General features: G+C 34.9%; 1 protein-coding gene across 4 annotated transcripts in view; it reads right to left on the bottom strand.

Annotated features, from left to right (window-relative positions):
- The window catches only part of LOC103993448 (truncated transcription factor CAULIFLOWER A), a 47,003-nt gene that overhangs the window by 14,582 nt on the left and 19,205 nt on the right, over positions 1-13,216 (bottom strand). The gene's annotated exons all lie outside the window — the stretch shown is intronic.

Raw genomic sequence — 13,216 nt, 5'->3', positions numbered from 1 at the left:
GATATATACTAGAAGGTTTTGTATCATCCGATACGGGTCTGTACTACTTGGTAATGATCATATTTGGTCGAAATCTAATCGTTACCGACCTGTATCGATCGATAATAATTAGATTTTGATCGTTACTGATGGACGGCTTAGATATGACCATTTCCAATGGTCAGGTACATATAAAAGGGTTTTTAAATCCTTTCCTCCTCTTTCATCCCTTTCACTCTCTTAATATCTTTTTCACTCACTTCTTTTATCTTATTTTCATATTTGCACTCTCTTAAAACTTCACAAAACTATGATTTATGAATCAAATCAAACTTGGGAGGCTAATTAGGGAAGATTAATACCTAAGTTGGAGGAAGAACTCTCTAATCAAAGGTACGTAGGCAACTTCTCAATCACATTCAGCAACTCGCTCGGTTTGAGATATGATAGCGATGTGTATAGTAGTGTCGTGATCGATGATGGTGGCAACATTAGAGAGTCGATGGTCCCATCTACATAGTTTGAAGGTGTTGCATGGATCGATAAGTAATATTTTAAGCATGCCACCCAAGATCTAGAGTATAGAGCTTGACATAATAGTTGGTCGTTCTTCTTCGAGCAACGGTGATAACTAGTTATTCTTCTCCAAGAAATAGTACTATGCGATCTTATGATACGAAGCAATAGATCAGTGGCAAAAGTAGAAGTTCTGGCACTCTCCATATTTTGCAATAATATATGACACAATTGTACTTACCTTAGGAGTTGCCTTGAACACGTGTGGTTCACGACGATCAAATTATGTCCATCACTACATTGATGCACCAATGACATACAATGTATGAGTATATTATATCGTGGGATTAATTTGAATTAAGTCTGACAAACATATCAAATTGATATACCGATACAAAGGATTGAAGACTCTGATTCATCGTCTGTGGAATTCTATCATTCTTTTTGATGGTAGAATCAAGTATATCCATCGATTGATTATTTAATTTATTTAAATTTTACACTCAGATCAAGTAAAATTTATTTAGCAAAAATCAGCAAACAAAGTTTAGAACAAACATATTAGGTATCTACTTAAGGTTTGATCAGGTGAAGCGGTGCTAATATTCCAGTTAGGTTATAGTTTCCATTAGGTCAATTAAAACTTCCCTTATCGGTAGATTAGACCATTGCTTGATAGTTTATATAAAAAAGTTTATATAACATGAATTGTCAGGCAGAAAATTTTAAAATGTTTGAATCTAAATTTATTGGTGCATTTGTTAGCTTTTCAGACCAGTGCACAAATGGAGTTAATTCATTTATTTTGTTCTTCACTGTAACATCCGTAGCTTTTCACAGTGTGAACCTTTAATCAATCTTTTCTTGTAACATAGACATTCATAGAACGTCCTCATCTCTATTTCTCTTAAAGACAACTGGAAGGAAATCTGTACAGCTGCACTAGGAATTCATTATACAGGATGAGAAATGAAATCAGGCAAAGATGATACTAGAAGAGAAACAATAAGTGCAGAACAATAGAATAGACATCAAAGAGAAAAGAGAACACTAACAAAAAGAAAAGAGAAACAAAAAAAAAATTGATAAACAAACTGCAAAAGAATAAAAAAAACCATTCAAACCAGGAAGTCATTCGGATATCAGCATTCATTGTGCATCCACCCAACATGGTAAAAGTTTTGTTCTGAACCTTTGCCAATTGCATATGTGCTGTACTACCTTGGAAACTAAAAAAAAATATCGGGAAGTACTTCCTGACTATCCAAGAATAGTATGAAATATAGCTGGCTTTAAGCTGCCTAATGCACAAGAACTGCATGCTTTTTTTATTTTAACCATCCTATTAGCAACATGATGTATCACATGGATCTATATAACATGACTAGTTGGTATAAGTACACCTGATACATGCAGATAGGATCCTGGTTCACAATATCATCCCATTCGGGTTGATAATTACAGTTTCGACAACCAATTGATACATGGGTTTAAGAAAATCAAATGGTACATAGTATAGGGTTTGTATTGCCCAATATATTTTATAGCCCTGTATCATTTGATACACTATAAAGGATTTGTACCATGATACAGTTTTCCTTTGAGAATTTTTTTTGTTTTACACTATATAGGATTTGTACCAGATACAGTCTTTGTATTGAGAATTTTTTTGTTTTTCAATCTTCTTTTTAGGATCTTTTGAAGTCTGATACAGAATGATGTACCAACACATAGAATATTGGTATGAACTACTATGGTACCAATCCGAACCTTGACAAATATGATTCATGAAATTACGAATGTTGGGTGTGACAAATATGATCATAAATAGGTATCAAATCAATATTGATGTTATTGAAACATGTTTTAAAATATTGAAAGCAAGCATATTAGAAATAAATTGTACCTGACCATGGACCTATCGGTAGAGTTATTGATTTATATCAAAATCAATTCTTTTTTATTTTAGATAGATGTGACAATTATCTTTTCTTTACTGATCTTTTCTTTTTCTCTCTCTCTTTAATGTGCTTACTCTCTTATTTCCTACACCTCCTTTGTATCATTATTTCTTACTACTCTGCTCCACCACATAATTGATGCTCCCACCCCATTCAGGATTTTGTCTCTTGAACTTTTTACCGATATACTTCCTTCGTCTCCACTTCTTCCTCTTCATCCCCCAAAGTCGTTATATTCTCATTTTCCTCTCCTTTTCTCTATTTTATATTGCTATGGAGTTCGTATATTCATTTGTACCAATATAGTAGCAATGAATATTGAATTTTTACATATTGTATGAAATTTTATGATTAAGAAAAAAGTAAAAATTAGTTCATGTGATAATTATTGTTTCTTTTCTCTCCTATTAAATTGTCTTTGTTAAGGAACATGTCATTAATAGCAGTGTCTGCCATACCGAAGCGTACCGGTCGTACCGGATGGTACGTACCGGTCCGCCAGGTACTCGGTACGCGGACCGCCCTGTACCGCTACAGTACTACACTGTAACACTGCTACAATATCGGTACACCAGGGTGTACCGCTCGGTACGCCCTGGTGTACCGCCCGGTACACCGGTACCGTACCGTACCGAGCCCGGGTCGAAACTCCGGTACGATACGATATGACGGACCTTGATTAATAGGAATTTAGTTAATGAAAATTTGAGTATCTTTTTGACTTAATAGTTGATATTATCCTCCTTATATTATTCTAGGAGATTACTATTTATAATCTTTTTTTAATATTCACACTCATTTTAAAGCTTTTTAATATTTTTAAATTATCTCTTTGCACATGACCATAAATACTCTTCTCTTCTTCCTTCTCCCCTTCCCCTTCTTCCTCCGCGTCCTCCTCTTCTTATTCTTCCTCCTCATAGGAGAAGGGCATTGAGGGGGCGACAAGCACGATTAGACAACAATAAATAGCAACGATGATGGAATAAGGGGTTGTGAGAAAAAAAAAGAAAAAATTGATAATATTGGGACTATAAATAGTAAAGGGTTGTTAATAGTAAAAAGTGTTGTGAATTGTAAGCTTCTTATTCTATCTTAGATAGCTTTAAATCTTTTCTTAGATCTTTTTGTTCTGCCACTTTCAATTTCTTTTTTGGATATTATTTTTTCTAGAATGATAAAGATCCGATATTTGCACAAAGAGTTGTCCTTCCTTTTCGTTTGTATTTCTCCTTTCATCACTCACCGCCGAGGTATGCTTGGTGGTTGTCGTGAACCATTCTAATAACAAGCCGACATGTCAATGGTGCTATAACATAGTCCTTGTCAACAATACTAAATACATAGTTCTTATTTATTTGCAAGGCTTACATCATGTAATTACAATATCTTGGCTTTCCCTTTCCAACTTGCAAATTTCTATTATCTCCTGCTAGTCAATGTAACCCAACAACTTGTATTTATTCCTGCCATCCCAAAAGAGACTAGTAGCCAAAGCACGTAAGCTCTAAAGATTATTTAGATGGGCACTGTAACCTGACCTACTGTTCTTTGCCAAACATTAAGTTATGGTAAAGGATAATGCCCATATTGATTATAACAAAGCGTTTATAAGCTACTAATCCCTTTTACTATTTATTCATGGAGATTCATGTATTATGTAATTTTCTATGCAGTCCTTAATTTTGATTGGAATGAACATTTCACCTGCATGATAATACATGAGACTAGGATTTTTGCAGATATCTTTTTTTAAATTTTTATGAAGGTTTCCTAGGACATGGCTCCTTGCACTTGCAAGGAGGCCAGTAGAGCCACCATCCATCTTCCACTCTAGTACACCTCTCCTCCATGCCTTCTCCTTTTCTTCTTCCTCCCTAAACAATTCAAGATACGTTTTAACCAATTGAAATTTCATAGCGTATCGATATACCGAGCTTTTCTCGGTACGATACAATACGAGCAATATATGGCCTCAGACGAGTAGTAGAACACGGTCTCCTTCATCTCCTCATTTGCGGCGTTTGATGAAGAAGGCGACAAAGGGTGCAGGCGTCTCCAGCCTTCGGCGAAGAACGCACCAAAGAAAAAGCTGCAGAATCACAGACGAGGCGATGAAGGAGACCGCCTCTTCTGTTACTCTAGCCGCCGCTTGGCTATTACCTTCTGGATCAGGATCGTTGAGGGAGAGCAACGCCGAATCGGGATACGCCGAGGTTCTCCCAATTCTCCCTCTTCTTCGAATGCTCTCTTTCTTCTTCCTTCTCCTTCGATGCTTCTTCTTCCCTCACCACAACCAGGCTGATATCGCTCGGTAACGGGCAATTATAGTCGAAATCGACAATTACCTCCCGAAACAACCCTATATCGTCCGATATGGGGCTTTATCGAGTGGACCGCCCGTTAGTGCGCGGTCCGCATACCAGTTCATGGGTGGACTGATTCGTACCACCCTATATGGGTGGGTCGATTTGTACCGCCCGTATCAAGTGGTACGATTCGAAATCGCAAACCCTGGTTTCACGGTATGCTTAAATAGATGAAACCCATTTTTGGTTGGATGACACGGGTCTAGTGTTGATAGCAACAAAAATAAATTTAGGGTTGATAGGGATAATCCTGACATTCCCCAACTTCCCTCGTCACGTAAGCAATACTTAAGCAAAAGCTCGGGTACCACCTACTCCCTATGATTGCCAACAGGAGGTCACGTTGCTTGCCCCAGCTTCTTGAAATGAGCCCATGAGACTAAGGATTTTAATTTCAAATAATACCATTCGGTACGGGTGGTACGTACTGGTCTGATAGCACACTAGTACGCAGATTGCCCGTTACCGAGCGGAATGCTCAATAACATCTCGTATCGGACGATAATGGTCAAAATTTCGACCGTTATTGCTCAGCACAACTCGATAATGGTCGATTTCGATCGTTACCACTTGGTACAGCTCAGTAACAGTCGAAATCGACTTCGATTGTTATCAATATGTAACAGTGACCGTTGGAGCCCTTTCTCATAGGTTTTTAAACATATCTTCTCCCATATTTCACTCTCATATTATCTTAAACTACCTCAAACTCATTTTTTTTCATATTTTCACTCTCCTAAACTTTACAAACAACGATTTATGAATTGAATCAAAGCTGATTAGGAAAGATTAAGAGAATTTTTTTAATCAAGAGACATGCATTCTAATTTTCTAATTAGAGTAATTAAGATTTTTAATATTATGATTAGTGTGTTTAATATTGATTATTCGAAATTAGACACTTAATTAGTTAAATATTTATATTTTATGTATATTAAACATTATAAGATATTTATAATGGTAAAATAAGTTTAATTACATGTTATTAAAGTTATTTAACACTGTAATTAGTGATTTTAATGATGATTTAATCGAAATATGATCGATTTTGAATCAATTCAATATCTTTAATACATATTAAGGTGTTTAACATGTTTATAGTGTTGAAAGAGAAGTAATTAATGAGTAATTAATTATATTAATTATATGATTAGTATATTTAATGATGATTTCATCATAATTTGATATATATTAGATTAAAATTATATATTTAATATATTTTTTTATATGTTTCATATATTTACGATGGTAAAATAGGTTTAGTTAGGTTTTATTAAAGTAGTTTAATACTATGATTAGTTATTTTAATGATGATTTAATTAAAATTTGATCGATTTTAGGTCAATTCAATATCTTTAATATATATTAGGGTAAGTAATTAGTGGATAATTAATTATGTTAATCATATGATTAGTGTATCTAATGATGATTTCATCGTAATTTGACCTATATTAAATCAAAATTACATATTTAATACTTTTTTTATGTGTTTCACATGTTTATGATGGTAAAATAAGATTAGTTATGTTTTAATAAAATTATTTAATATTACAATTAATGATTTTTTATCGATATTAGGTAAATTCAATATGTTTATATTTTATAGCATTTGATTTAAATTTGATAGGATCATGACACTAAAGGACAATCATATGATGATGCATGAGTTTATACCCGAAAGATAGATGAAAACCATTATCATTAACAATGTATTTATTATGACTACATTGACAAGGGTGGAGAAATAATTCAAGTGAAGATGCATTTGGTCGGTGGGTATCCTGATGTTACAAAATGCAAGAACGGAGATCCGTAAATTATTTCAAAACAAGCTACAACAAGCAAAGGAAGATACATTAAAAAAGAAGGCAAGAGGAGGAAGAATATTATAGGACTACGCAGGAACCAATTTATGATAAATATGTGGGCTATGGCAATGAAGTCGACTCGGATCTCACAGTTGGGATTCGTGCGTCATTGGATGCAGCAGTATATGGTCGATGAAACAATGAGGCATCGACAATTGGAGCATGACAGTGGTAGTGGAATCCAAAGGTCGGCTAGCATGAGGCAGCCAACTGCTCCTCCTCAGTTAGGCAAAACTAGTAACATGTGGTTTGGTGAACTCCGTGGTTTTATGTGAGGTCTTGGTAAGATGCTTACACCAAATATTATTGATATTGATCTGCAAGTCTATTCCCCACAAATAGCGAAATAGACACAGATTGATGATCTATACACAAAAGAAAAAAATAAAATATTAGAAAAATAATTTTAAAATAGTTTAACTTCCACAAGATTCCAGCCAACACAGCCCAAGGTCCATATTATCAGAGTATGATCTTATCTATTCAAAGTCTAGCATGGGGATCCAACCTCCAACACCAAGAGAGATTCACAGCGTGTACTTAGACGAGGAGCATGGCAGTGGTAGTGGAATTCAAAGGTCGGCTAGCATGAGGCAACGAACTGCTCCTCCTCAGTTAGGCAAAACTAGTAACATGTGGTCTGGTGAACTCTGTGGTTTTATGTGACGTCTTGATAATATGTCTACACCAAATATTATTGATATTGATCCGCAAGCCTATCCCCCACAAATAGTGAAATAAACACAGATTGATAATGTATACACAAAAGAAAAAAGTGAAATATTAGGAAAACAATTTCAAAATAGTTCAATTTCCATAAGATTCCAGCCAACACAGCCCAAAGTCCATATTATCATAGTATGATCTTATCTATTCAAAGTCTAGCATGGGGATCCAACCTTGGAAATTCACGGCGTGTACTTAGATGAGGAGCATGGCAGTGGTCGTGGAATCCAAAGGTCAGCTAGCATGAGGCAACCAATTGCTCCTTCTCAGTTAGGCAAAACTAGTAACATGTGGTCTGGTGAACTCCGTGGTTTTATGTGAGGTCTTGGTAAGATGTCTACACCAAATATTGTTGATATTGATCCGCAAGCCTATCCCCCACAAATAGCGAAATAGACATGGATTGATGATGTATACACAAAAGAAAAAAGCGAGATATTAAGAAAACAATTTCAAAATAGTTCAACTTCCACAAGATTCCAGCCAACACAGTCCAAGGTCCATATTATCGGAGTATGGTCTTATCTATTCAAAGTCTAGCATGGGGATCCAACCTCCAACACCGAGGGAGATTCACGACGTGTACTTAGATGAGAAGTTCGTAAAATTAAAGGATTGGATCAAATCCTTCGAGAGGTAATGGGATGAATATGAGGTGACACTAATGTATGACACTTGGACAGGACCAACAAAAATGAGTATCATCAGCTTTCTTATTTATTACAACAGAAGAGTGGTGTTTTATAAGTTAACTAATGCTTTTGAAAATATCCAAGATACAGGATATATTTAGAGCTTGATGGACACTAAAATAGAGGAGATCGAACCATAATATGTTATCCAAATAGTAACCGCCAATGGAGCGAATTTCAAGAAGACCAGTTTGTAATTGATGAAAAAAAAAAATTATTTTAGACTCTATATATAGCTTATTGCATAGATTTAATACTAAACAATATTGGTACGCTGGACGCGGTCAAAAATTGTGTAGTTCAAGCACAATCAATTACAAAGTTTATATATAATCATTATTGAGTCCATGCTTTCACACAAAAGTATATAAGCGGTGAGATACTCTGACCTAGAGTCACTCAGTTATTTACTAATTTTATTACATAAAGTCATTATAGCAAAAAAGGCATGACTTGAAGATAATGGTCACCTTACAAGAGTGATCTAATTCCAGATATTCGAGATTGAGCAATGGAAAGAAGATAGAAAAGTCCATTCTTTCCTCTAGATTTTGGGAGACTCGGTTGAAATCAGAAAAGGTGTGAAACCACTTTATAGTATTCTCCATAAGGTCGATATGAACAAGTATCCACAGATATCGTATCTTAAATATATATTGTTTCAGCAAGAGAGGAGGTCAAAAAAGCATTCAAAGATGATTTTAAGGTCTACCAATACGTACAGATCATTGATCGTCGGACTGAAGTTCATATGGATCAAGATATTCATAATGCAAGTAAATTCATATTCAGAATAATTTAATTTATTATTTCTTATATAATAAAAAATCATACTAACAAAATTATGTCTTGCAGCGTATTATCTAAACCCGACAATTCAATATCGGTATGCTCTCGGAACGTAAAATGATTTACTAACGGCACTATGAAATGTTATATATCAGCTCTTGCCAAACACTACTAATGCAGCTGATGCTCTTATAGAGGGTCGATTATTCCGAGAAATAGTTCGTTTATTCTCCGATATTGTAGTTGTATCATGTCGTTACACTATGAATCCTAGTGAGGAAAAGTTCACATATTGACTATCAATTATATTTGATATTAATTATTTATTATGTTAATAAAATCTTATTTATATCTTTTTACATTCAAGTGATAGCTACAATTTAGAGAGGATGCACCACATTTAAGAAATGTTATCGTTCGTGTACTTGTATAGACGACATCTAATGGTTACGAACATAATTGATCAATGTTTGCATTGATTCACATAAAGGTCCACAACAAACTCTCATATAGACAGTTAGAGAAACTGGTATATGTTCATTATAACATCGACCAAGGTTACGATGTACTAAGCTGAATAAGGAGCCAGAGGAACCAGATATTGATCTCATCGACGTCCAATTCTATAATGAAGATTCAGAGCCGATGTTAGACTGGGTCGAAGTGGCAGAGAACCAAGAGGATCCTCTACTTGATTAGGTGAGAGATCCTCAACGTCCTTCACGTTTTATCACCGAGGTAATAGAAGAAGAGGAAGCACAACCCCAATAGGTGAAAAATCCCCCTTGATCACAACGTGGTGGTAGGAGTCAAATAACATCGAGTCAAGCTGCTCGAGAAACTACAGACACCCACGGTCACAATTGTCTGCCCAGCGTGCAAAGGCAAAGGGAAAGGTAGTAGCATTAGCCGCATCATTGGAAAGAAAAGGTAGTAGCATTCAGCAACTCGTTCGATCCAAAGACATGACAGCAACACGGACAACAGTGCCTCCATGGATGATAACAGCGATACCGGACAATCATTGGTCTCATCTACACAACTTAAGGGTGGTGCATGGACCAAGGAGCAATATTTTACACATGCCACCCAAGATTTATATCAAGGAACTCGATAAAGTACTGATCAAGTTTATGTGTGGAGGGGGAAGGGAAAACGAAAAGAAGTGGATAAATTTGAATAGATGTGACAGAGCCTACATGATGTAGATATAGATCATCGTATTCACAACCGTCATATTATGGAGAATCATACAGCCAACAACAATACAATGATAGTTGGTCATACTTCTCCGAGCAACAGTATGATACAGAGTAACAGATCAGTAGCGAAAGCAGAAGCTCTGACATTTACCAATATATGCCTTAATAATCGCCTCGGACAAATGTGATTCATGACGATCAACTTACGATCAACACCATATTAATGCACCAATGACATATGGTATATCAATACACTATATCGTGCGATCAATTTCATGATTGAGTCCAACAAACATATCATATTGATATGTAGATATATAGGATCGAGGACCCCGATCCACCACCCGTGGAGGCTCGTCGTTCGTTTTGGTGGTAGAATCAACAATCAGGTATATCTACATATGTGATTATTTAATTTATTTAAACTTTAAAATTTATATTGTAACAAAATAATCTAACAATTCAAATGATTTTTATGTAGATATTTCAATATTTACATAAGGACAATCCGTAATAGATCGAAATACGAACCTTACACAAAACTATTCCTCAAAGTCTAAAAAAGATACGTGATACTATTCTTACCTTATTTATATTGATTTTGCTAAACTTATATGATACTATTCTTACATAATTTACATTGATTTTGCTAAACTTATATTATTACTATATTTACTTCTAACTTAAAAATCATATCCTAACTTTTTTTTATTTTCAAGTATTTTCAGAGGATTTTACGTTTAAATTAGATATACCGCTCGGTACACAATATTGTATCGTACCGAGCAAAGCTCGAAACTTCGGTACGGTACAAAATTTCAATCCTCGCAGGAAACCCACTCCTCACCGATCCTGTAGTTGGGAAAGAGAACTTGACTCCGCATTAATGGTCGGCAAGAAGGTCCGGCTTCACTAGCCTTCCCTTTTAGACGAACGATGAAGGGACCACGCCCTACTTGACCTAAAGAAGGAAGACAAACCAAAGGCCTCACCTCGATAGTCCCCAAGAGCTGTACGTGGGGGCACACACCAGCAAGCTGCCTGCATTAAATGCCTCCACCATGCATGGTAAGAGGGGTCGTAACAGAGACCCGTTTGCTCCACCTAACACCCAGGTATAAAAGCCAAGCCCTGAGGCAAGCAGGCAAAACAAACTCTTTACTCACTTGTTTATGCTATTGATATTGTTGTCTTCCTTCCTCTTTATTTTCTAGACTTGAACATCGGAAGGATCGAGTCGAGACACTCCTAGCGCAGGCTTGTTGTACAGGGATGTCGGCGTAGCCTAGAGGCATGGCTAATAGGCTACCTAGTAGAGAGTACCACCTAGATCCTAAACTAAGCTTTGCCGCTTGAAGATTAAGCCGCTCCGAGCGAACCGCCTCTCCCTACAGATTCCTTCGTCCTTCTCGCAACGCTTGCTCTCCACATCAGCCAGGATGAGTCATCAAAAGGGACACATTTTCGACAATGAACCAATCAAGCCGACTCACCGGTTGACGGTCCCTGTGTGTTAACGAGGGTCTTAATAAGTTTGACTAATTATAACAAAAACAAAGTTATCTTTCAAAAATTCTCCTTGACGGTCTCTGTGTGTTAACCACACAAAGGTCTTAATAAGTTTGTCTAATTACAACAAAAACAAAGTTATCTTTCAAAAATTCTCTTTGACGATCCCTGTGTTAACAAGGGTCTTAATAAGTTTGACTAATTACAACAAAAACAAAGTTATCTTTTAAAAATTCTCCTCTAATCTTTTAGGTAAATGATAGTATTAACTCTTGAAAGGTTTGATTTTCAAGGATAGTTAATTTTGATATATGGAATTAATATACAACACATGACGATAAAAAAGATTTTAATAAAATTATTATTTAATATATGATAATAAAATTATTATTTAACTAGAGGTAAAATGATCAATGTCAATGGTACGAGAAGAGGAAAAAGGAAGATCTAAAAATATTTTAATAAAAATTTTAAATAAAATTTTAAATATTTTAAACTTAATTAAACATATGACATATTATGGATCTCGATGATGGTAAAAGGTACATATAAACCGACTTTAAATTAGTTAGGACTTATAATTTAATAATAATAATTATTATTAGAATCATTATTCAACAAATAGATGCTTCGTTATAATTCTCTATTGATTATCTCTCTCTTCCTTAAGCCTCACCCAGACCTAATAAGGGCTTGCAATTGACTAGTATTAGTATTACCATACTAGTTATTTGGACCATGTTGGGTGGCTATAAATAACCCCTATAAGCTCCCTTCTCACTTCCTCTCTCTCACTCATTCTCTATCAAAACATTTAATTATTTAGATATGTTGATTTATAGGAGGATTAAATTTAATATCAAAATTTAAATTTTTTTTCCAAATCAAGGTAAATCCCAACCTAAATTCAAGTTTCTTTTTCAAACCTAAACTTAAGTTAATTTCATACAATTAGGTTTGGATTATGATTATTCTTCAATATATATGTTTAAAATTTCTTATAGAACTATGAGGATTGAGGCTTTATGCTTAAAAATAAATTGTATGGATCAAGGGATTTAGGATTGATTCAAATGAGAATTTATTTTTAAAAACTTTAATTATTGTATTATTTATTAGATATATTTAACATTCAATGGTTGTATTTAGAAACATGTTTGAAATGTGCATTAAGGCTTTGAAATGCATATTTTAAATATGAATTGGTATTTGATAAATTTTTTTAAATCATATTTGATATAGATGCTAAGAGCATATTTGAAATATGCATTGAGGGCCTAACACACATTTCAAATGTGAATTGGTATTTAGTAATTTTTTAATTATATTTGATAGGAAATATAAGATCAGCGAACCACCATTTATTATGCCAACACCATATTAGGACCAATGTTCTCTTATCCATAAGGATCAAGGTCTGAAAAAGCGGCCCAGGAAATCTCCGAGCCATCGAACTACTGAGCTGTCTCCCCAAGAAGACCAAAAGGTAATTCAAATCAATTACAAATTAACTCTTCTATGAAATATTTGTAAATATATTTTAGGAAGATTAAAGGATGTTTCAGATCAATTTTAGATCAATCTCCCTTATGAAATATCCATAGG

Source organism: Musa acuminata, chromosome BXJ2-8, assembly GCF_036884655.1.
Source record: "Musa acuminata AAA Group cultivar baxijiao chromosome BXJ2-8, Cavendish_Baxijiao_AAA, whole genome shotgun sequence".
In the NCBI taxonomy this organism is placed as follows: Eukaryota; Viridiplantae; Streptophyta; class Magnoliopsida; order Zingiberales; family Musaceae; genus Musa; species Musa acuminata.
The sequence above is the reverse complement of the archived record's forward strand: the minus strand, read 5'-3'. Positions and strand labels throughout refer to the sequence as shown.